The 22,524-nt window shown below is 46.8% G+C and overlaps 1 long non-coding RNA gene across 1 annotated transcript in view; it reads right to left on the bottom strand.

Moving 5' to 3' along the window:
• Positions 1–22,524, bottom strand: part of LOC140423785 (uncharacterized) — a 63,942-nt gene that overhangs the window by 5,345 nt on the left and 36,073 nt on the right. Inside the window, exon 2 of the long non-coding RNA XR_011947652.1 lies at positions 2,534–2,625. This is a non-coding gene — a long non-coding RNA (uncharacterized lncRNA). The remainder of the gene's footprint in view (positions 1–2,533; positions 2,626–22,524) is intronic.

Genomic DNA, 22,524 nt, shown 5'->3' with positions numbered 1-22,524 from the left:
GGGGCAATAATCATGGCTTGTTTCAAATTACGAAATGCTTGCTCCCTCTCTGGGATCCAGGTAACAACTGAAGGGGCATCCTGTAGGGTAGCCTTGTGCAGTACTGCGTCCATCTCTCTATAGTCCGGTATCCACTGCCCACCATTCCGAGGAAGGTAAAGGTTTCCTTTTTCGTGCGTGGAGTTGGAACCTTTGCTGCAGCCTGTACACTTTCAGACCCAAGCCTCCTCTGTCCTTGCTGCAGCTGAAATCCCAAATACTGAACTGCCTCCTGACAGAATTGCAGCTTGTCCATTGAGACCCCATGCTCTCTTTCTGCCAGATGTGATCATAACAGAAGGGTATTCTGTTGACAAACTAGCCCTCCCTCTGAGGCTATCAATAAATCGTCATCAAATTGAGGGAATGTTGAGCCTGCAGACAACTGGCACTCGTCCAAGTCTCTTTTAATACTGTTAATTCCGATATGTAAAGGCAAATAGATATTGACTTTCTGGGTGCAATGGTATGGAGAAAAAAGCTGAGAAAGTATTCGTTGGTGGTGGTATAGAAGACAAAATGACATTTGTGTCCGGCACCAATGGAGCAATAGTGATAACAATTTTATTGATGGCTCTAAAATCTTGCACAAACCACCACTCGTTGGGTCTTCCTACCTTTAGAATGGGGAGTATAGGGGTGTTACAGGGGCTTTGTATTTTCTTCAGCACCCCTTGCTGTAATAGTGCATTGATCACTCCCTCTATCCCTTTTTCTGCTTCCGGTGCCAACCTGTATAGTTTTAAGCAGGGCAGGGCAACGTTCTTCTGTAACTGCACCCTATGCGCTGGGGCAGAATGTACTTTTTCAACATGATTTTTATGTTGGGCCCATAGATGTGCCAGTACCTGGGCCATGATTGAAGGGAGTAAATGATGGCTCTCTTGGGGAAGTTGTCCTTCAAATGTAGCGGGCCATTGCTCCTCTTTCCAGGTCACTTTGCCTTCCAGTTTGCCATGAAATTCTATCAGGCAATTTTGTCCGTCCATTTCAATATAAATCCCATGTATTACTTGTTTCCTTTGGCCTCTTTGATCACTTCTCCTATTTGCTTTGCCTGAGCGGGATGTCTTACGGCCAATGTTAAATGGGGTTCTGAAGTTAAACCCATCCTAAAAAGGTCCCTCTGACTATGGGTCAACTGTACTAACATTCCGAATCCCACAACACCGAAAAATAAAAAGGAGTGACATGCAATGTCTGCTGTCCTAAGTGACTTTGGGTTTGTAAATTGTATGCGTACTCATCCTCACAAGCATACCAAGCCATGCAATGGGTCGCTATATTCTCTCATCTGTACTCTATCAGGTGTTTTAATAGCTGTGCCCAAGGGTCATTAATCTTTTGTAAGACTTCCTGCAGTTTAAAAAAATGTTTTTTTTTAACAGTGGTACTGTAAGGGTTAACGTTCAGCTGCCAGCATACAACACAGACACAGAGCAATCGGGCGCAGGCTCAGAATTTATTAAAATTTGCAGCTGGTGAGCTCGTATTTGAGACAGTTCTATAAACATTCCATTATCAATGCAATGTATTACCACTCCTAATTTGCAGTGTCTGTCTGCCTAATAGGGGAAGGTGTCGCTAGTTGCAGTACATCCTTCCTGGGGGTTAAATGCTTCTTGGCCCCTTGCATGATAGCCTCTTTCCCTCTATTTGCTAACTACTGTTCGAGGGACTCATTTCCTTCATTCAAATGATTATCATTCTTGGGAACCCAGCCCCCATTTATGCCGGGTGGGACTGCAATCCCATCCTTCAAAACTGGCCAAGATGCACCATAAGAGTATTTTAGAAGCAGCAAAACATCCCCTGGGAGGGGGCTATAAATAGCACACATTTAAGTCAATTTCCAATGATTGATTTTATAGGCATTAGCTATTCTTAGAGACGTTTATTTTTCTTTGTCAATTCAGAAAAGGACAACTGTCTGCTGAAATTGTTAATGTTTCCTGCAGAATCTAAGGGGTGGAGAACTTGGAATGATGCCATTTACGTCTTTTCACGTAATCTAAAACTTATTCATATTCAATTACTTTTATTCATATAGGCACTTTCTTTCTTTTAAACTGATTGTAATTTCCAATGTTTCAGTTCATTAGAGAAATCTCAACAAAAATTACTGAATTTATAATCTCTGACTCACAATGACAGATGATAAAAAATACAACCCACCTTAGCACTTCATGCTTTGACTAAAATTAATTGGTTAAACAAAACACACAGATTCTCACAGTTCACAAATATCACAGTTAACCGGTAGCTTTATCTCACGGCTACAGGCAAATCTGAATTCCCTTTTTCTACAGGAACCCATCTGTTACGCTTTTACCTTAATCTTCTATTTACTTTTACTCCACTGTTTTTTTTCCGAGAGGGGTCAGCTTCATTAGATTCCTATGGGGGGCATATAGGTTTTCCTATCTCATTCTGTTGCTTTACGATTGTTTCCTTTCATTTTGACTCCATTATCTGTCCTCTTTAAGGAGTTCACCTTCTTTCTCGCTCTGGATGTCTTTACCGAGGCTTCGGGCCGACCTGTGAGGGGACGTCGAGTTTATTGCTCATCATTCCTTCTGCAAAATACTTTAGAACATATATATAACAATAACAATGATCGCGAAAATCATTTATAAATACTACGGGAGCGCACACTGGTGTTTATCCTTTCACGAACCTCAAAGTCTTTTTTTTTTAATTTTAGTCTCTAAGGCACCTTTTCTCTTTTCATGCAGCTATCATTAATTTATTAATTAAGATAACTCTCCTAGCATGAGTCACTGGCCAGTAATTAAGGCTGCCGAGCGGCAGACCCCCCTTTCAGCTGGGGTTGGGCTATGGCTCTCCCTTTTAGCTGATAGAATCCTGTTTAGAGAATCGTTTCAGGGTTCACGTCCCGTTAAATTAGGGAAACTGCAATGACCATCAATTTGTCGTGGAAATCATAATAAAGATAAATTCCTCGAGGTTCGATTTAAGGAAATATATTTACACAAATATATTTGCGGAGAGAGAGTGTTCTAGCTGCAAAGCCAATGCACTGCACTCTGAGATTCGATTGAAGAATGCATATCTTTGTAGTCTGAAATAACAGCTTGAAGTAAACAGGCATGTTTATATTAAATAGACCTTGGAAAGTACGTAAGATGAAATACGTAGTACGTATGCTCTTGCCCTTGGCTAAAAACAACTCGAGTACACATTTTGTTATCTTTCAGAGGACAATGTGTTATCATAATAAGGCTGAGACCAGAAGATTAAGCAGTATTTTGTTTATGTTACCTGACCTACTTATTTTCGTTAAAAAGCAGTGTTAAACTATAGTCAAGCATTTCCCAGCATGCTTCTCAGTTGGCAACTCATTAATTTCCCTTCCACAAGGGTGCGGAGGCAGATGTTGTAGCCTTCGCCTCGTTGATCACCCGAAGGTGGATCCTGTTAGGGTGAAGATCAACCTCCCCACCCTGTGCCCTGGCGTGGCAGGGGGGCTTGCTGGAATTCCTGATGCTTGAGACAGTCAAATTTGAACTGAGGGGAAGGATGGATGGGTTCTACAATTCATGGGCGTTATTCATTATGCACTTTAGAGATTTGGATTACATTGAACATTGTGGGGGTGGGAGGGGCGGCTGGGAGGGTTGGAGGCAGGGGCTCTGTATGTGTTAATGGTGACTATGGGTGATTCCTGATTCCTTTTTGTCATTTGTTTATGTTAACATGCAGGCTAATGTTTGGGGGTTTGGTGGGAGAATGGGATTGTTGTTATTGATATGGGGATTGACATTACATTCGTTACTGACTATTGTTTATTGTTGGGTGTAAATTTGGGAGAAAATGTGAATAAGGAGGAGAATAAAAATATTTTTTTTAAAAAGGAAGGTGAGGAAGACCTTCCTTGCAAAATCTCGAACCTGCAGGTATCTAAACCCTACTCCCTGCGCCAACTCATACTTCTTTCCCAACTCCTCCAAGATCGTGAATCGTTCCCCAAGAAACAGAACCTTCATTTCCCTAATCCCCCTCTCGACCCATCTCCAAAACCTCGCATCCGTCCTCCCCAGTTCAAACTGATGATTCTCCCTTATCGCCATTCACCCTGACCAGGCCCCCAGCTTAAAATGTTGCCTAAACTGCCTCCAGATATTCAAAGTGGCCACCAACACCGGTGTCACTGAATACTTACCCGGTGCCATCGGGAGCGGTGCCGTTTCCAGCGCCCACAACCCTGACTCCCTACATGGATCTTCCTCCATCCTAACCCATCAGGTCTTAACCTTCTTAACCCAGCCCTGCACCGTCTCCACATTCGCCACCCAGTAATAGGATAGTAAGTTTGAGAGGCCTAGCCCCCCCACCCCCACCCCAACCCGCCTGTTGCCCTCTCTGTAAAATCACCCTCCTAATCCTGGCCACCCCCTCACCCCAACAAATAAACAAGGTGATCAATTTTTCCACCTCCTTAGAGAAGGATTTCGGTAGGAAGACCGGCAGGTACTGAAATAGGAACATGAATCGCGATAGCACATTAATTTTAACTGCCAGTACCTGGCCTACCAACGACGGAGGGCGGTTGTTCCACCTGTCATGTGAGAGTATCTTTAAGAAATGGGTGTTTATAAATGGGTGTGTATATAAATATCTGCAGTGAGAGTACCTTTAAGAAATGGGTGTTTACTACTGCAGTGATGTCAGCGAGTGGGTGGAGCTGGGCTGTCTGTCAGCTTTTTACTTTCGTTTTAGGCTGTTTGCTGCAGGGTGTGTTTGAGTTTCATTTTCAGAGCTGGATAGCTGCAGTCACAGCCAGAAGGTGTATGACTCTCTCTCTGTAATCTAAAGACTGTAAATAGATCCTGGTGATTTAAAACTAATAGCAGTAGTGACTTTAACCTGATGTGCATCTGGTAAAAGGTGTTTTAAGTCGTATGGATGTTAAAAGGAAAGCTTAAAGGATTACTTAGTGTTGTAGTCTTTGGGGGGTTGTATTTGAATTAATGGTTGCTATGATGTTTACTGTTTGTTTTAAAAAGTTAACTTGAGTTCATAGAATAAACACTATTTTGCTTTAAAAAGTACTTTTCCATTTCTGCTGTACCACACCTGTAGACTGGGCCGTGTGCTCCTCATACCACAATCTATTAAAAGTTGTGGGTCAGGTGAACTGCATGATACACTTTGGGGGTCTCTAAATCCTGGCCCATAACGCACCTTGTCAAATCTGCATTCACCCTCCCCACCAAACTAGTAAATTTATACCTTCAGAGCCCCCCCATCCCACACCACTTGCACCCCTAAGTACCCCAAGTACCCGAAGTGGGTTGCCGCCTGACGTAATTGCAGCCCCGCCCCCACTCCCGGCTGGGAAAACATTAAATTCTTGCTCTTGCCTCGGTTCAATTTATAGCCTGAGAATGACCCAAATCTTTGGAGCAGCTCCATTTTGCTCCCCACTGTCGAGCTCTGCTCCGAAATGTACAGTGACAAATCATCAACGTATAAGGATACCATATGCTCCACCCCACAGTTATTAGCCCATTTAGTTCAAATAAGAAATCATCTTTCTACCTGCTAAAGACCCATAGTCTTTGTGAATCATAGAATCCACAGTGCAGAAGGAGGTCATTCGGCCCATCGAGCCTGCATCAGCCGTTAGAAAGAGCACCCCCACTTAAGCCCACACCTCCACCCCATTGCCGTAACCCCACCCAACCTTTTTTGGGACACTAAGGGCAATTTAGCATGGCCAATCCACCTAACCTGCACATCTTTGGACTATGGGAGGAAACCGAAGCACCCAGAAAAAACCCACGCAGACACAGGGAGAATGTGCAGACTCCACACAGACAGTGACCCAAGCCGGAAACAAACCTGGGATCCTGAAGCTGTGAAGCCACAGTGATAACCACTGTGCTTCGTGCCTGCCTTATCCTTGCAGGACAAAAAAAGACACAATGTGCAACACCATGAGTTCAAACTAGTTTATTCCAGTTGGACTATATATATGCATTCATGCACAAATGGCCACAAGAGGGAACTATTACACTTCTCTCTTCTTAATCAAAAGATTGCACGAAAGTTCAAATTCCATACAATTTATGTATTTTTCTTGTTTTCCCATTTGAAGGAGGATTATACGGTATAACTCAAGTGTGTTTTAACCCATTCATTTTTGTTAATTTCACAAACTCTTCTGAACATTACTCGGGTCTGTTATTGGACACAATTTCCGCTGGGAACACATAAGCAGCGAAGCAAAGTGCACAAAATACCTAGGATTTTGCTAGTTGTGCAACTGATCAGAACCCCCTCAATCCACTTTGAGTGGCATTGGACAGCTGTTGCCCTTCAAATTCTGCCAAATCTATGTGCAGCCTCTGCCACACTCTAGTTGGCCATTTCCATGGCTGCACTGTTAGCTCTGTTCGCTCTCCACTGATGCTGTCAGACCTGCTGAAACTTTCCAGAATTTTCTGTTTTTCTGGCTATTTATATGTCCTGGTTCCCTGTTCAGGCTGCCCTTCAATGTCAAAATCATTTTTACATCAAAGATCAACCTGAGGGTTACAATTTACTCGTTCGAAGTGACTACGCCGGTGCTGAGAAATAACCCAGAATTGCCCGGTCGTCGGGAATCTCTTTTCCCCTGGCAGCGCAACCCGCCTGCGGGTTTCCCGGGGGTGTGAGATACAAACAAAAGAACAAAGAAATGTACAGCACAGGAACAGGTCCTTCGGCCCTCCAAGCCCGTGCCGACCATGCTGCCCGACTAAACTACAATCTTCTACACTTCCTGGGTCCGTATCCCTCTATTCCCATCCTATTCATGTATTTGTCAAGATGCCCCTTAAATGTTACTACCGCCCCTGCTTCCACCACCTCCTCCGGTAGCGCGTTCCAGGCACCCGCTACCCTCTGTGTAAAAAACTTGCCTCGTACATCTACTCTAAACCTTGCCCCTCTCACCTTAAACCTATACCCCTAGTAATTGACCCCTCTACCCTGGGGAAAAGCCTCTGACAATCCACTCTGTCTATGCCCCTCATAATTTTGTGTACCTCTATCAGGTCTCCCCTCAACCTCCTTCGTTCGAGTGAGAACAAACCGAGTTTATTCAACCGCTCCTCATAGCTAATGCCCTCCATACCAGGCAACATTCTGGTAAATCTCTTCTGCACCCTCTCTAAAGCCTCCACATCCTTCTGGTAGTGTGGCGACCAGAATTGAACACTATACACCAAATGTGGCCCAACTAAGGTTCTATACAGCTGCAACATGACTTGCCAATTCTTATACTCAATGCCCCGGCCAATGAAGGCAAGCATGCCGTATGCCTTCTTGACTACCTTCTCCACCTGTGTTGCCACTTTCAATGACCTGTGGACCTGTACTCCTAGATCTCTTTGACTTTCAATACTCTTGAGGGTTCTACCATTCACTGTATATTCCCTACCTGCATTAGACCTTCCAAAATGCATTACCTCACATTTTTCCGGATTAAACTCCATCTGCCATCTCTCCGCCCAAGTCTCCAAACAATCTAAATCCTGCTGTATCCTCCGACAGTCCTCATCGCTATCCGCAATTCCACCAACTTTTGTGTCGTCTGCAAACTTACTAATCAGACCAGTTACATTTTCCTCCAAATCATTTATATATACTACAAAGAGCAAAGGTCCCAGCTCTGATCCCTGTGGAACACCACTGGTCACAGCCCTCCAATGAGAAAAGCATCCTTCCATTGCTACTCTCTGCCTTCTATGGCCTAGCCAGTTCTGTATCCACTTTGCCAGCTCACCCCTGATCCCGTGTGACTTCACCTTTTGTACTAGTCTACCATGTGGGACCTGGTCAAAGGCCTTACTGAAGTCCATATAGACAACATCCACTGCCCTACCTGCATCAATCATCTTAGTGAGCTCCTCGAAAAACTCTATCAAGTTAGTGAGACACGACCTCCCCTTCACAAAACCGTGCTGCCTCTCACTAATATGTCCATTTGCTTCCAAATGGGAGTAGATCCTGTCTCGAAGAATTCTCTCCAGTAATTTCCCTACCACTGAAGTAAGGCTCATCGGCCTGTAGTTCCCGGGATTATCCTTGCTACCCCTCTTAAACAGAGGAACAACATTGGCTATTCTCCAGTCCTCCGGGACATCCCCTGAAGACAGCGAGGATCCAAAGATTTCTGTCAAGGCCTCAGCAATTTCCTCTCCAGCCTCCTTCAGTATTCTGGGGTAGATCCCATCAGGCCCTGGGGACTTATCTACCTTAATATTTTTTAAGACACCCAACACCTCGTCTTTTTGGATCTCAATGTGACCCAGGCTATCTACACACCCTTCTCCAGACTCAACATCTACCAATTTCTTCTCTTTGGTGAATACTGATGCAAAGTATTCATTTAGTACCTCGCCCATTTCCTCTGGCTCCACACATAGATTCCCTTGCCTATCCTTCAGTGGGCCAACCCTTTCCCTGGCTACCCTCTTGCTTTTTATGTACGTGTAAAAAGCCTTGGGATTTTCCTTAACCCTATTTGCCAGTGACTTTTCGTGACCCCTTCTAGCCCTCCTGACTCCTTGCTTAAGTTCCTTCCTACTTTCCTTATATTCCACGCAGGCTTCGTCTGTTCCCAGCCTTTTAGCCCTGACAAATGCCTCCTTCTTCTTTTTGACGAGGCCTACAATATCTCTCGTCATCCAAGGTTCCCGAAAATTGCCGTATTTATCCTTCTTCCTCACAGGAACATGCCGGTCCTGAATTCCTTTCAACTGCCACTTGAAAGCCTCCCACATGTCAGATGTTGATTTGCCCTCAAACATCTGCCCCCAATCTATGTTCTTCAGTTCCCGCCTAATATTGTTATAATTAGCCTTCCCCCAATTTAGCACATTCATCCTAGGACCACTCTTATCCTTGTCCACCAGTACTTTAAAACTTACTGAATTGTGGTCACTGTTACCGAAATGCTCCCCTACTGAAACATCTACCACCTGGCCGGGCTCATTCCCCAATACCAGGTCCAGTACCGCCCCTTCCCTAGTTGGACTGTCTACATATTGTTTTAAGAAGCCCTCCTGGATGCTCCTTACAAACTCCGCCCCGTCTAAGCCCCTGGCACTAAGTGAGTCCCAGTCAATATTGGGGAAGTTGAAGTCTCCCATCACCACAACCCTGTTGTTTTTACTCTTTTCCAAAATCTGTCTACCTATCTGCTCCTCTATCTCCCGCTGGCTGTTGGGAGGCCTGTAGTAAACCCCCAACATTGTGACTGCACCCTTCTTATTCCTGATCTCTACCCATATAGCCTCACTGCCCTCTGAGGTGTCCTCTCGCAGTACAGCTGTGATATTCTCCCGAACCAGTAGCGCAACTCCGCCTCCCCTTTTACATCCCCCTCTATCCCGCCTGAAACATCTAAATCCTGGAACGTTTAGCTGCCAATCCTGCCCTTCCCTCAACCAGGTCTCTGTAATGGCAACAACATCATAGTTCCAAGTACTAATCCAAGCTCTAAGTTCATCTGCCTTACCCGTAGTACTTCTTGCATTAAAACATATGCACTTCAGGCCACCAGACCCACTGTGTTCAGCAACATCTCCCTGTCTGCTCTGCCTCAGAGCCACACTGTCCCTATTCCCTAGTTCTCCCTCAATGCTCTCACCTTCTGACCTATTGCTCCCGTGCCCACCCCCCTGCCATACTAGTTTAAACCCTCCCGTGTGACACTAGCAAACCTCGCGGATAGCTTCAATGGGAAATCCCATTGACAAGCGGTGGGAATCCCGCTGACGGCGATCAGTGCGCCATCGAGAAACACACGGCTGGGGGACCAGAGAATCCAGCCCTTAAAGATTTAAGCAACAAGTAAAAGCTAGCGAGTGAACATCCACAGCCAAAACTCAGGATTGGGTGTTATCGGACGATGAAAATCACATTATTAAAACATATTACTTTCCCCCACAACTCCAACTGTGACGGGTACAGGCTTGGAGGGCCGACGGGCCTGTTCCCGTGCTGTATTGTTCTTTGTCCTTTGAAACAGGGAAGGAAGTAAAGTGATTTAAATATTTCATGTAGCAGATTACCACAAACGTTGCAGTGGTGACCTGTCTGTTCATAATGTCAGCATCCCATTTGTACCTGAACTGAGCTTCCAACTCCATTTCCTCTCAGTCCCAAAGGTCACTGATTTTCACCACCTGCCTCCCTCCTATCTTCCTCTGAAACCTTCGACCATTTCCTTTTTTAATTCATACATAGGATTTGGACATTACTGGCTGGGCCAGCGTTCATTGCCCATCCCTAGCTACCCTCCATTTCAGAGGGCATTTAAGAGGCACATGTCGGCCAGACCAGGTGAGGATTTCCTACCCTAAAGGACATCAGTGAACTCGATGGATTTTTAAAACAATCAACAATGGTCATCATTAGACTTTTAATTACAGATTTTTATTGAGTTCAAATTCAAATTTCACCATCCGCCGTAGTGAGATTGCAAACATGTCCCCAGACCTTGTCCTGGGTCACAAGTCCAGTGACAATACCAAGATGTCTCCCCATTTTTACCTCAATATTCGACTGTTCCAAAACTCTTCCAGCCAGCCTCCCAGCCTCCACTTCGGCACATCCAAAATGCTGCTACCGACATCCCACACCAATTTCACTAATATCCTCACTGCATGTGTTTGCTCTTGGTCCCTGAACACCTCAGATTTAAAGTTCTCATCCTCGTGCTTGTGGTATTATCATAACTATCAGAACTGCAAGGGTTAATGAAGTGTCAAGAATAGTCACTAGAGGGAGCTACAGTTAAAACTGTATAAGGCAGTGATGCTAAGCCTTGTGGGAGTGTGTGCGCAGGAGTTAGCTGGAGAGAGTCAGAAGTAGAAATAGTGTAAGTTAGTGCAGATCATAGTTTAAACCAGTAGTGAGATTAGTGTAGATGAGTGCAGTTTAGATATTATTAATCAACTGTGTGTTCTTGAGGAGTATGTGTCTAATCCAAGTTAATAGTGTCAATAAATTTACAGCATTGTTGAAGTTAAAGCTTTTTTGTGGTCTTTGTGAACACTATGCCAACCATCTTGAAATTAGCAACACAAAGAACACCACAATGCTTAGATCCTCTGTGACCACACTCCTCCCTATGCCTGTCCTGGCAAAGTAATTTGAACACCATTCACACAAGCTATCCTGTCACTCATCTCATTGCTGATTGGGGGATCTTGATGTTCACAAATAATATTTAGTCCTCACCTAAAGTTGCAGTTGCTTTCTTGAAAAGACTTTAAGTGAATCAGATTTTCCCATTAAATCTGATGTATACGTTATTGTTAGGTTCCATGGGACTTTTCTCATCAGAAATAAGTATTGAACCATTTTATTGTGTAAGGCGAAATGCTTTTTATTGTTCAATTCCTATACTGGTGAATTCAATAACTTTTAAAATTAAAAAATGGAAGTCACCATAGACTGCTCACCCCTTTTGGTGATTTATCCTGAGAGTCACCACACCTCAGGCAAGGTTGAGAAGGCGAGGCCTCCATGGATAACTCAGTGAGTACAGGAATTGAGCCTGCGCTGTTGGCATCGCTCAGCGTCACAGACCAGCTGAGATAACCAACCCCCAACTTATAAAATAAGGTAAATTTTTGCTCACCACACATCCCATTCCCAACCCTCTCTCTCGGTGCTCCCCAGGCAAGCAGACTCCATGACCCTCCCTCTAACTGCTGATTCCCCAGGCTAACAGCCTCTCCTGCTCTCTGGCCCTCTCTCTCACTGCTGACTGCCCAGGCTAACAGCCTCTCCTGCTCTCTGGCCTTCTCGTTGCTGACTCCTTAGTCTAACAGTCTCTCCTGCTCTCTGGCCCTCTCTCTCGCTGCTGACTCCCCAGGCTACCAGTCTCTCCTGCTCTCTGGCCCTCTCTCTCGCTGCTGACTCCACAGGCTAACAGCCTCTCCTGCTCTCTGGCCCTCTCGTTGCTGACTCCTTAGTCTAACAGCCTCTCCTGCTCTCTGGCCCTCTCACTGCTGACTCCCCAGGCTACCAGCCTCTCCTGCTCTCTGGCCCTCTCTCTCTCGCTGCTGATCCCCCAGGCTACCAGCCTCTCCTGCTCTCTGGCCCTCGCTCGCTGCTGACTGCCCAGGCTACCAGCCTCTCCTGATCTCTGGCACTCTCATTGCTGACTCCTTAGTCTAACAGCCTCTCCTGCTCTCTGGCCCTCTCTCTCGCTGCTGATTCCCCAGGCTAACAGCCTCTCCTGCTCTCTGGCCCTCTCTCTCGCTGCTGGCCCCTTAGTCTACCAGCCTCTCCTGCTCTCTGGCCCTCTCTCTCGCTGCTGGCTCCACAGGCTAACAGCCTCTCCTGCTCTCTGACCCTCTCTCTCACTGCTGACTGCCCAGGCTAGTAGCCTGCCCTGCTCTCTGGTCATCCCTCTCACAGCTGAATCCTCAGGTTAGCAGCCTCTCCCACTCTCTGGCCCTCTCTCTCTCGCTGCTGGCTCTCCACGCTCGCAGCCTCTCCCACTTCCTAACATTCTCTCTTCGGTAATCTTCGGTAATCTTCCCGTACCAGCCTCCCCGAACAGGCGCCGGAATGTGGCAACTAGGAGCTTTTCACAGTAACTTCATTTGAAGCTAACTTGTGACAATAAGCAATTTTTTTTTCTCTCTCTCGTCAAACTTCTTGCTCGCCGCTTTTCTCTTGTGAACACTCACTTTGGGCAGGTGTATGTAAGTAGCAACAACAGGAGGAACAGCCCCCAATTGCTGTGACCAGGATGATTAGGAAGCAGGAGAGGCAGCTCCAAAATGGCGCCGATTGGGTCACACACCCCTACAGAGACCAGCATGAAACGACTTTGAAACAAAACTAGCTACGCAAAGAGAGATTGCACACCCAATTAAATGACCAACACTAAAACTAAACAATATGAACAGGGGCAACATGGAATATACACAAAGGAACGGGCCATAGGGCCCAACTGGTCATTGTTGATGTTTACATTTAGCCTGAGCTTCTTCCCATTCCCTCAAGGTGCCATTTGAAGACCCAAGAGGTTCTTGTAGTTTATTGTGGGCATAGAAACTGGCTGCCACGTCAATAAGTCCCTTCCAGGTTTACCAGAATGCTGGTTCCTGTCCAGGCTTGCTTTTAATAATAATCTTTATCAGTGTCACAAGTAGTCTTACATTAACACTGCAATGAAGTTACTATGAAAATCCCCGAGTCGCCACACACCGGTGCCTGTTCGGGGAAACTAAGGAAGAATTCAGAATGTCCAAATCATCTTTTGGGATTTGTGGGAGGAAACCAGGACACCTGAAGGAAACCCAAACAGACACGGGGAGAACGTGCAGACTCCGCACAGACAGTGACCCAAGTGGGAATCGAACCAGGGTCCTTGGTGCTGTGAAGCAACTGTGTTTACCACCGTGCTACCGTGCCGCCCCAGGCTAGCAGCCTCTCCCATTCCATGGCCCTCCCTCTCACTGCTGACATACCCCAGTTATGAGCCCTAGCTGGGCGGCCCTCCGTCCACTAGCAGGGAGGCTCGTATTCCACAAGACCCACGGGGAGATCGATTATAGTATCCCCGTGAGTCTTGTGAGGTTATTACACGCCACACCACAGTTCATTGTGGAAAATAAAAGCTCATATTCTGGGGGTAACATATTGTCATGCACAGAAGATTGACTAGCTAACAGGAAGCAGATTGTAAGCAGAAATGGGTTTCTTTTCAGGTTGGCACGATGCAATGAGTGGTGTGTCAGCAGGATCAGTACTGACACCTTAACTTTTATATAAATGACATCGATGAAGGGATTGGAGGGTTGATGACACAAAGATAGGTAGGAAAGTAATTTGTGAAGGGGATATGAGGAGGTTACAAAATGTTAGAGATGGATTAGGTAAATGGGCAATGTTCTGTGTGGCAAACACCACTAGTGGTATATTGTATGTATTACGGCACTGCCCATATATTACAGGTACGACGGTAAATCCCTGCCTGCTGGCTCCACCTCCCCCACCTCTGCACTGCCCTGTTGCTCGGCCTGGATTTTCAGTGCCATCTCCAAAGCCTGACTCTGAAATTCGGTGGACCCCTGCTCCCCCTCACCGTCTGTGGCCTCACGACTCTTAAGGTCGATCCACCTTCCCTGTTTGCGAACCTCACCCCGGATTGCAAACCTATCGCCACTAGGAGCAGACGGTACAGTGCCCAGGACAGGACCTTCATCAGGTCGGAGGTCCAACGGGTTCTGCGGGAGGGGATCATCGAGGCCAGCAACAGCCCCTGGAGAGCTCAAGTAGTGGTAGTGAAAACTGGGGAGAAGCACAGGACGGTCATTGACTACAGTCAGACCATCAATCGGTACACGCAGCTCGACACGTACCCCCTCCCACGCATATCTGACATGGTCAATCAGATTGCGCAGTATCGAGTCTTTTCCACAGTAGACTTGAAGTCTGCCTACCACCAGCTCCCCATCCACCCGGAGGACCGGCAATACACTGCGTTCAAAGCAGATGGTTGCCTCTATCACTTCCTTAGGGTTCCCTTCAGCGTCACCAATAGGGTCTCGGTCTTCCAGCGAGAGTTGGACCGAATGGTTGACCAGTATGGGCTGCGGGCCACCTTCCCGTACCTAGATAACATCGCCATCTGGGCCAGAATCAGCAGGACCACGACGCAAACCTCCAAACATTCCTCCATACCGCCAAACTCCTTAACCTCACCTACAATAAGGAGAAATGCGTGTTCCGCACCAACCGCTTAGCCACCCTTGGCTATGTCGTGGAAAATGGAGTCCTAGGGCCCGACCCCGACCGCATGCACCCCCTCCTGGAACTCCCTCTCCCCCACTGCCCCAAGGCCCTGAAACGTTGCCTGGGGATTTTCTCATATTATGCCCAGTTGTGGAAGCTGTGCGGCATTGGAGGCATTACCTGGCCGGCAGGAGATTCACTCTCCTCACTGACCAATGGTCGGTTGCCTTCATGTTTAATAATACACAGCAGGGCAAGATCAAAAATGACAAGATCTTGAGGTGGAGGATCGAGCTCTCCACCTATAACTATGAGATCTTGTATTGCCCGGGGAAACTCAATGAGCCCCCAGATGCCCTCTCCCGCGGTACATGTGCCAGCGCACAGGTAGACCGACTCCGGGCTCTCCACTATGACCTCTGCCACCCGGGGGGTCACCCGTTTCTTCCATTTTGTCAAGGCCCGCAACCTGCCCTACTCCATTGAGGAGGTCAGAACCGTCACCAGAGATTGCCAAGTCTGTGCAGAGTGCAAGCCGCACTTCTACCGGCCAGATAGAGCACACCTGGTGAAGGCCTCCAGCCCCTTTGAACGCCTGAGCATGGACTTCTAAGGTACCCTCCCCTCCACCGACCACAACGTGTACTTCCTCAACGTTATTGATGAGTACTCCCGGTTCCCCTTCGCCATCCCATGCCCCGACATGACTTCTGCCACGGTAATTAAAGCCCTGCACAGCATCTTCACTCTGTTCGGTATCCCCACCTACATCCACAGCGATCGGGGATCCTCTTTCATGAGCTGCGTCAGTTCCTGCTCAGCATGGGCATCGCCTCGAGCAGGACGACCAGCTACAACCCCCGGGGAAACGGGCAGTCTGGAAGGCCGTCCTGCTGGCCCTGCAGTCTAAAAATCTCCCAGTCTCCCGCTGGCAGGAGGTCCTCCCCAAGGTGCTCCACTCCATCCGGTCACTCCTCTGCACCACGACTAAGGAGACCCCTCATGAACGTGTGTTTGCCTTCCCCAGGAAGTCCACCTCCGGGGTCTCGCTCCCAACATGGCTGACAGTTCCTGGATCCATCCTCCTCCGAAAGCATGTGCAGAGCCATAAATCGGACCCCCTGGTCGAGAACGTCCACCTCCTACATGCAAACCCGCAGGACGCCTAAGTGGCACACCCCGACGGGCGCCAAGAAACCGTCTCCCTCCGGGACCTGGCACCTGCTGGGTCCCCACCCACGACCCCCGACCTGACACCGCTCCTTCCCCCCCGGTTGCTTCATTGACCCCTGCGCCACTCACCCTCCCTCCAGCGAACCTCACCTCAGCCCCCACCCCAGCAGGATCGTCCTCCCACTAGATCTACTCAGGTGTGACGAAAACGGAGTCGCAGGCGACCAGGTCACATCACCAACAGGACTGAGGTGATCGCGGCGGAGGGTCAAAGCCCCCGACAGACTTAACTTGTAATGTTTCCGTCACCCCCACCGGACTCTTTCTTTAACAGGGGGTGAATATGGTAAACATCAGTAGTGGTATATTGTATGTATTATGGCACTGCACGTATATTACAGGTACGACGGTAAATCCCTGCCTGCTGGCTCCGCCCAGTAGGCGGCGTATAAATGTGTGTGCTCGCCGGGCTGCAGCCATTCTGGTTCCAGCTACAGGAGGCACAACATCTTGTTCAATAAAGCCTCGATTGTTCCACCATTCTCGTCTCGTGGTAATTGACGGTACATCACTCTGGCAAATGGAGTGTAAAATGGAAAATATTAAATTGTCCAATTTGGCAGGAAGAACAAAAAATAAGTTTATTCCAAATGGTGAGAGCTGGCAGACCTCTGTGATCCAAAGGATTCTGGGTAGCTCTGTGCATGAAGCACAAAACGATAGAGCAGTGTTTTACAAACCTTTTTGCCCGGACCCATTTTTCCCAATCGGCCATCCTTCGGCATCCACGCCAGCCGATCGTTACGATCTACGCCGGCCAACGTTTGTTACCCACTTCGGCCTACCTTCGCGACCCACCATGACAGGTACTGTGACAGGTTAGCCTGCTTGATCCTCACGATCTCACTTGCTTTGTCATTCAATGTTACATTTCTGAAAATGACTTCCGCTGATGATTTAAGATCTCGCCGCATCCATTGAAAAAAATCAAGAGGTTTGTCCTTGGACTCGCCATGTTTAGTCTTCAAGTGTCTTTGAAGCTTGGAGGGTTTTAAACTTCCATTTGCTAGTGCTTCCCTACATGTAACACACATTAACTTTGAATCCTGATTTGCAGTGGCACAACTACTATCCCATATCTTAAGTAATCATCTTTTGCCTGCTTTGTTCCTGTTTTCCGCTTCTTCTTCATGGGTTGTTTACCAGAGGCCCTGGAGTTCACACCAGCGCTGCTGGCAGCCGCAAAATGGAGGAGTTTCCCTCGCACCCAGAACAAGTGAGGTCAGCATACCTGCTCTCTGCCACCGCTTCCGGTGGGAGGACTCCATTGTTTGCTGAAAATACTGGCCCTGGACAGCGCGCTGACATCAGGAGGAGACGGTCCCGCTCGCTGGGCTCTGGGCCTGCGTATTGCTTGATATTGCATGCATGGGATGGCTGGCAATCTCAAATGGCCATCGCTGCCGGCATTTTTAAAAGCCGATCGCAGCCATTTGGTGTTCCTCCCACAATCGGAAACACCACGACCGATCGTGCTGTGACCCTCCCTAAACCTGCCCGCGACCCTGAGTTTGAAAATTCCTGAGCTAGACTGCAGGTATAGCACGTAATTAGGAAAGCAAATCGAACCTTGTGTACCTTGTGTTGCCCTATTATGTATTTCATTTTTATTTTATTTTACTAAATGATCTGTTTGAGCTGCTCGCAGAAAAATACTTTTCACTGTACCTTGGTACACGTGACAATAAACAAATCCAATCCAATTTTTCAGTTATCGTGAGGAGAATCAAATACAAAAGTAGGGAGATTATATTTCAGTTATACAGGGCACCAGTGAGACCACATTTAGAGTGCTGTGTACAATATTGGTCACTTTATTTAAGGAAGAATGTAAATGTATTGAGAGTATTTCAGAGAAGGTTCACTAGACTAATATTAATCAAGGGTCAGGTTTAGCTCACTTGGCTGGACAGCTGTGTAGAGTGAGGTCAACAGTGTGGGTTCAGTTAAAAGCTGAGGTTATTACAGACCCCACCTTCTCAACCTTGCCCCTAACTTGATGTGCAGTGATCCAGGTTAAATCACCACCCCTTCACAAGGGGCAACAGCCTTTTGTCATCTGGAACTTTACTTTACTGACCTGGAATGGGCTTATGAAGGGAGACTTGTCATGATATGCACTCATGCACATAATGAGATACAGACAGGCAGTGACAGACACCCAGTACAGCCAATCAACACACAGGACAGAACACAACCAATCACCAGGCAGAACACTAGAAGGCAGTCTCCCACTATAAAACACACGATGCGTCAACACTCTGCCTCTTTCCACTGATGACAACCAGAGTGACAGTCAGGGTGTATATATCAGTTAGCACCTTCTACACGTGGCTCAGAGCTAGTCTGGTCTAGTTAGTTATAGTAAGCATGCTTGGATTAGTAGAGTGTCAAACCCACAGCGAACTGTGTGCACTCCTTAACAAGTTCAATAAAGCGTATTGAACCAACACTAAAGTTTGGAGTCTACTTTCAAGTACAACTGCATCCAGTTGCAGTTCGTGTTACCCCAGGGTGATTAACACAACATGGTAGCAGTAGTCTACTATCTCTAAGAGATTTACCTCGAGTGATTCCGTGACGACCAGCAAGTGCCTTCCAGTGGCATGGAGAAGATCCACAGCTACGGATCTTCGGCAATCTCGGCGCCAACTGGCGGGTCTTCAAGCAAAGGTTAGGCTTCTCTACATCGAGGCCTCTGACCACGAGGATGCGTCCGATGCCAGAAAAATCACGCTGCTTCTATCAAATGTGGGGGACCAAGCCATCCAGATTTTCAACTTGCTTAATTTTACCGACGGCCAGGACAAGACCAAATTCAAGACCATTTTGGAGAAGTTCGACAGTCACTGTGAAGTCTAAACAAACGAGACCTTTGAGTGCTATATCTTCCAGGGTAAGGATGAACTGTTCCAATCCTTTCTAACTCATCTCCATATCTTAGCACAGTCCTGAAATTATGGTGCAACCGCTGATTCCATGATCAGAGATCAGATCGTGTTTGGGGTCCACTCCGATTCCTTATGGGAGCAAATCCTCAAAATTAAGCACATGACCCTGCCAGTCGCAATCAAGGCGTGTATAGTGCATGAGCATGCGAGAAATCGGTACTCCCGTTTCAAATCGGCAGAATACAAAAAACTTGCCTCCCACGAGGCAGAGAGTGTACAGGCCATCGGCCGGATGCAGCGCCTCAGTATCGATGAAAGTGGCCATTTTGCGCGCTTTTCCCGGGGCCCCACGCATGCGCAACACGAACGGGAGAACGAAGGGCCGAAAACCAAACTGCGCAGGTGCAAACGTCGGCTGACCACACTGTGCATGTGCTACGGCGCACGGAGCGTAACGCCGTCAACGTCATGACATGCTCGAACTGCGGCACCGCCCACTTAAAGCGGCAATGCCCTGCAAAAGGCAGGCGATGTTTAAATTGTGGGAAGCCTGGACATTATGCAACTTTGTGCAGGTCTGCACCACCAGTCAACGGCCAGCGATCCCAATTCCAACACAAGCGCGTTTGATGTGTACAGAAAGGTTTACTGGATTTGGATCCTGGTAGCACTACGGATCCAGAGGACGACTGCCTGGAGTCCGCCTATCGTGTGGGCATCATCACTACATGTGAGTATGCCTCTTCAAATTCAGCAAGACACCTATCTATCCTCAATGTGGATTCCACAGACGAGTGGCGTGCTGTCATACAAGTTAATCAATGCAGCATCCAGTTTAAACTGGACACTGGTGCTTCTGCCAATCTCATCTCTCAAGCTGATTTTGACTGCATTAAAAAGCAACCAAAAATTCTTCCGCCGGCCTGCCAGCTTCTCGATTATAATGGCAATGCCATAATTGCACTAGGATCTTGTCATCTATTCGTCTCCAACAAGACCATCAATGTCACACTGCGATTCGAAATCGTCAAGCCTGATAAGGCATCCCTGCTCAGTGCCCATGCATGCAAGCTACTCAACCTCGTACAGCGAGTCCATGTCATGTCCACTTCCAATGTGGCTCTTCAGGCTGACATTGATGACATTCTTGCTCAATATCCGGATGTGTTTGATGGAATGGGTACTCTGCCATACTGTTACAAGATCCTACTCAGGCCTGATGCCACGCCTGTAATCCATGCACCATGCTGGGTGCCGGCTCCTCTGAAGGAAGGTTTAAAGGCACAGCTACAGGAGCTCCAAGACCAGGGCACCATATCCAAAGTGACAGATCAAGACTGACTGGGTCAGCTCGATGGTATGTGTGAAGAAGCCCTCAGGAGAGTTGCGGATATGCATAGAACCCAAAGATCTTAACCAGAACATAATGCGGGAACACAACCCGACCCCGAAGCGGGAGGAACTGACCAGTGAGATGGCAAACGCCAAATTCTTCACAAAGCTAGATGCATTGCGTGGTTTCTGGCAGATACAACTGGACGAGTCCAGCAGGAATCTCTGCACATTCAACACACCATTTGGCAGGTACTGTTATAACCGTATGCCGTTCAGCATTGTCTCAGCCTTTGAAATCTTCCACAGGATCATGGAGCAGATGATGGAGGGCTTTGAGGATGTGCGTGTCTACGTAGATGATGTAATCATATGGTCCACGACCCCCGAGGAACACATATCTTGTCTCAAACAAGTCTTTCGACGTGTCCATGGAAACGACCTCAAGCTGAACAAGGCCAAGTGCTCCTTTGGCATGTCAACCATCAAGTCCTTGGGCGACCAGATATCCCAGCAAGGTGTGCGACCAGATTCGGACAAGGTCAAGGCCATTAACGCCATTGTTATGGGCAGTGTTTAGAGAATCCCCAAGTGTATCATGGAGTTCACCTGACCCACAACTTTTAATAGATTGTAGTATGGGAAGCACACGGCTTACTCTACAGGCATGGTACAGCAGAAAATGGACCAGCGGTTTTTACAACAAAACAATGTTTATTCTATGAACTCAAGTTAACCTTTCTAAAACAAACAGTGAACACCTTAGCAACCAATAAATCAAATACACCCCCCAAAGAATACAACACTAAGTAATCTGTATGCTGTTCTTTTAACACCAAAAACTTAACAACCCTCTAAACAGGAGCACATTAGGGTTTACATTCAATACTGAAATCATTTATAATTCTGAATTCACCAAATGATTAAGATAGTCTTTGGATGGCAGACTTCAGATGCAGATCTCTGAAAAACACAGGCACACCCAAGCTCTTCTCAAACTGAAACCAAAAAAGCAGAAGTGGAGCTCAGCTCCACCCACACTCTGACATCACTCCAGTAACATGAGCAGCTCCATTTCTTAAAGGTACATTTCTTAAACACCCATTTCTTAAAGGGTACTTTCACATGACACCTCCTCCCGAAGAAAAAAAAACCCATCAAATTCAAGATGGTTTCATTTTTCACGTTTTCACCATCCTTTAAGAAATATACCTTTTGTTTCAAAAAAACAACACACGCAAACAGGTCCATTTTTTTCCTTCTTCCTCCAACTGAAATTTGTCTCGATTGACAGTCGCTTTGAACAAGAAGGTCTCTGCACGATCCATCCATTTCTCTATGCCTTGGCATTTCTCTTTAAAGTCAGATAATTTAGTTCAATCTGATCATAGAGTCCCTTGCAATTCTCCAACACAGGAGCATTGGTTATCACAGTTTTCAGGCAGTCCAATGCCTGTTGAAAGTCCGCTGTCTATTGAACTTTGCGACGGTTCTTCAGCAAGTCCATCAGTGGAGTAATCACGCTACAAAACGTTTGCACAAATGATCGATCAAATCCACTCATGCCAAGAAATCGCATTATTTCCCTTTGTCTCGAGGGTATCGAAAACCCCTCAAGGAAAGTGATTCGGGCTTTTCCAAATTCATTTTTGGCTAGGTTTATCACCAAACCCGCCTCCTGAAGTCGATCGAATAACTCCATCAGATGTTTTAAATGTCCTGTCCATGTCTGGCTGAAAATTATCAGATCGTCGATGTATACCGCACAATTGAGTAATCCTTAAACGACTTTGTTAGTTAACCGTTGAAATGTGGCTGGTGCGTTTTATATGCCAAATGGCATAACTTTGAATTGGTATATGCCATCTGGAGTCACAAAAGCTGAAATCTCCTTCGCCCTTTCGGATAAAGGTATCTGCCAGTAAACTTTAAGTAAATCCAGTTTGGAAATAAAAACTGATTGTCCCACTTTCTCAATGCAATCCTCCAAACATGGGATAGGATAAGAGTCCATTCTTGTAACTGCACTAACCTTTCTATAGTCCACACACAACCATTGGGTACCATCTGGTTGAGGCACCATCACTATGGGTGGACTCCATTGGCTGCAACCCACTTCAATTATGCCATGTTTAAGCATACTCTCAATCTCTTTGTTAACCTGTGCCAATTTTAAAGGGTTAAGTCTATATGGATGTTGTTTGATTGAAACAGCATTTCCCACATCTACATCATGTATAGCCATTTTAGTACTTCC

The sequence above is a fragment of the Scyliorhinus torazame genome, chromosome 1, assembly GCF_047496885.1.
Source record: "Scyliorhinus torazame isolate Kashiwa2021f chromosome 1, sScyTor2.1, whole genome shotgun sequence".
Lineage (NCBI taxonomy): Eukaryota > Metazoa > Chordata > Chondrichthyes > Carcharhiniformes > Scyliorhinidae > Scyliorhinus > Scyliorhinus torazame.
Note: the sequence above shows the minus strand (reverse complement) of the source record. Positions and strands in the feature narration are given on the sequence as shown.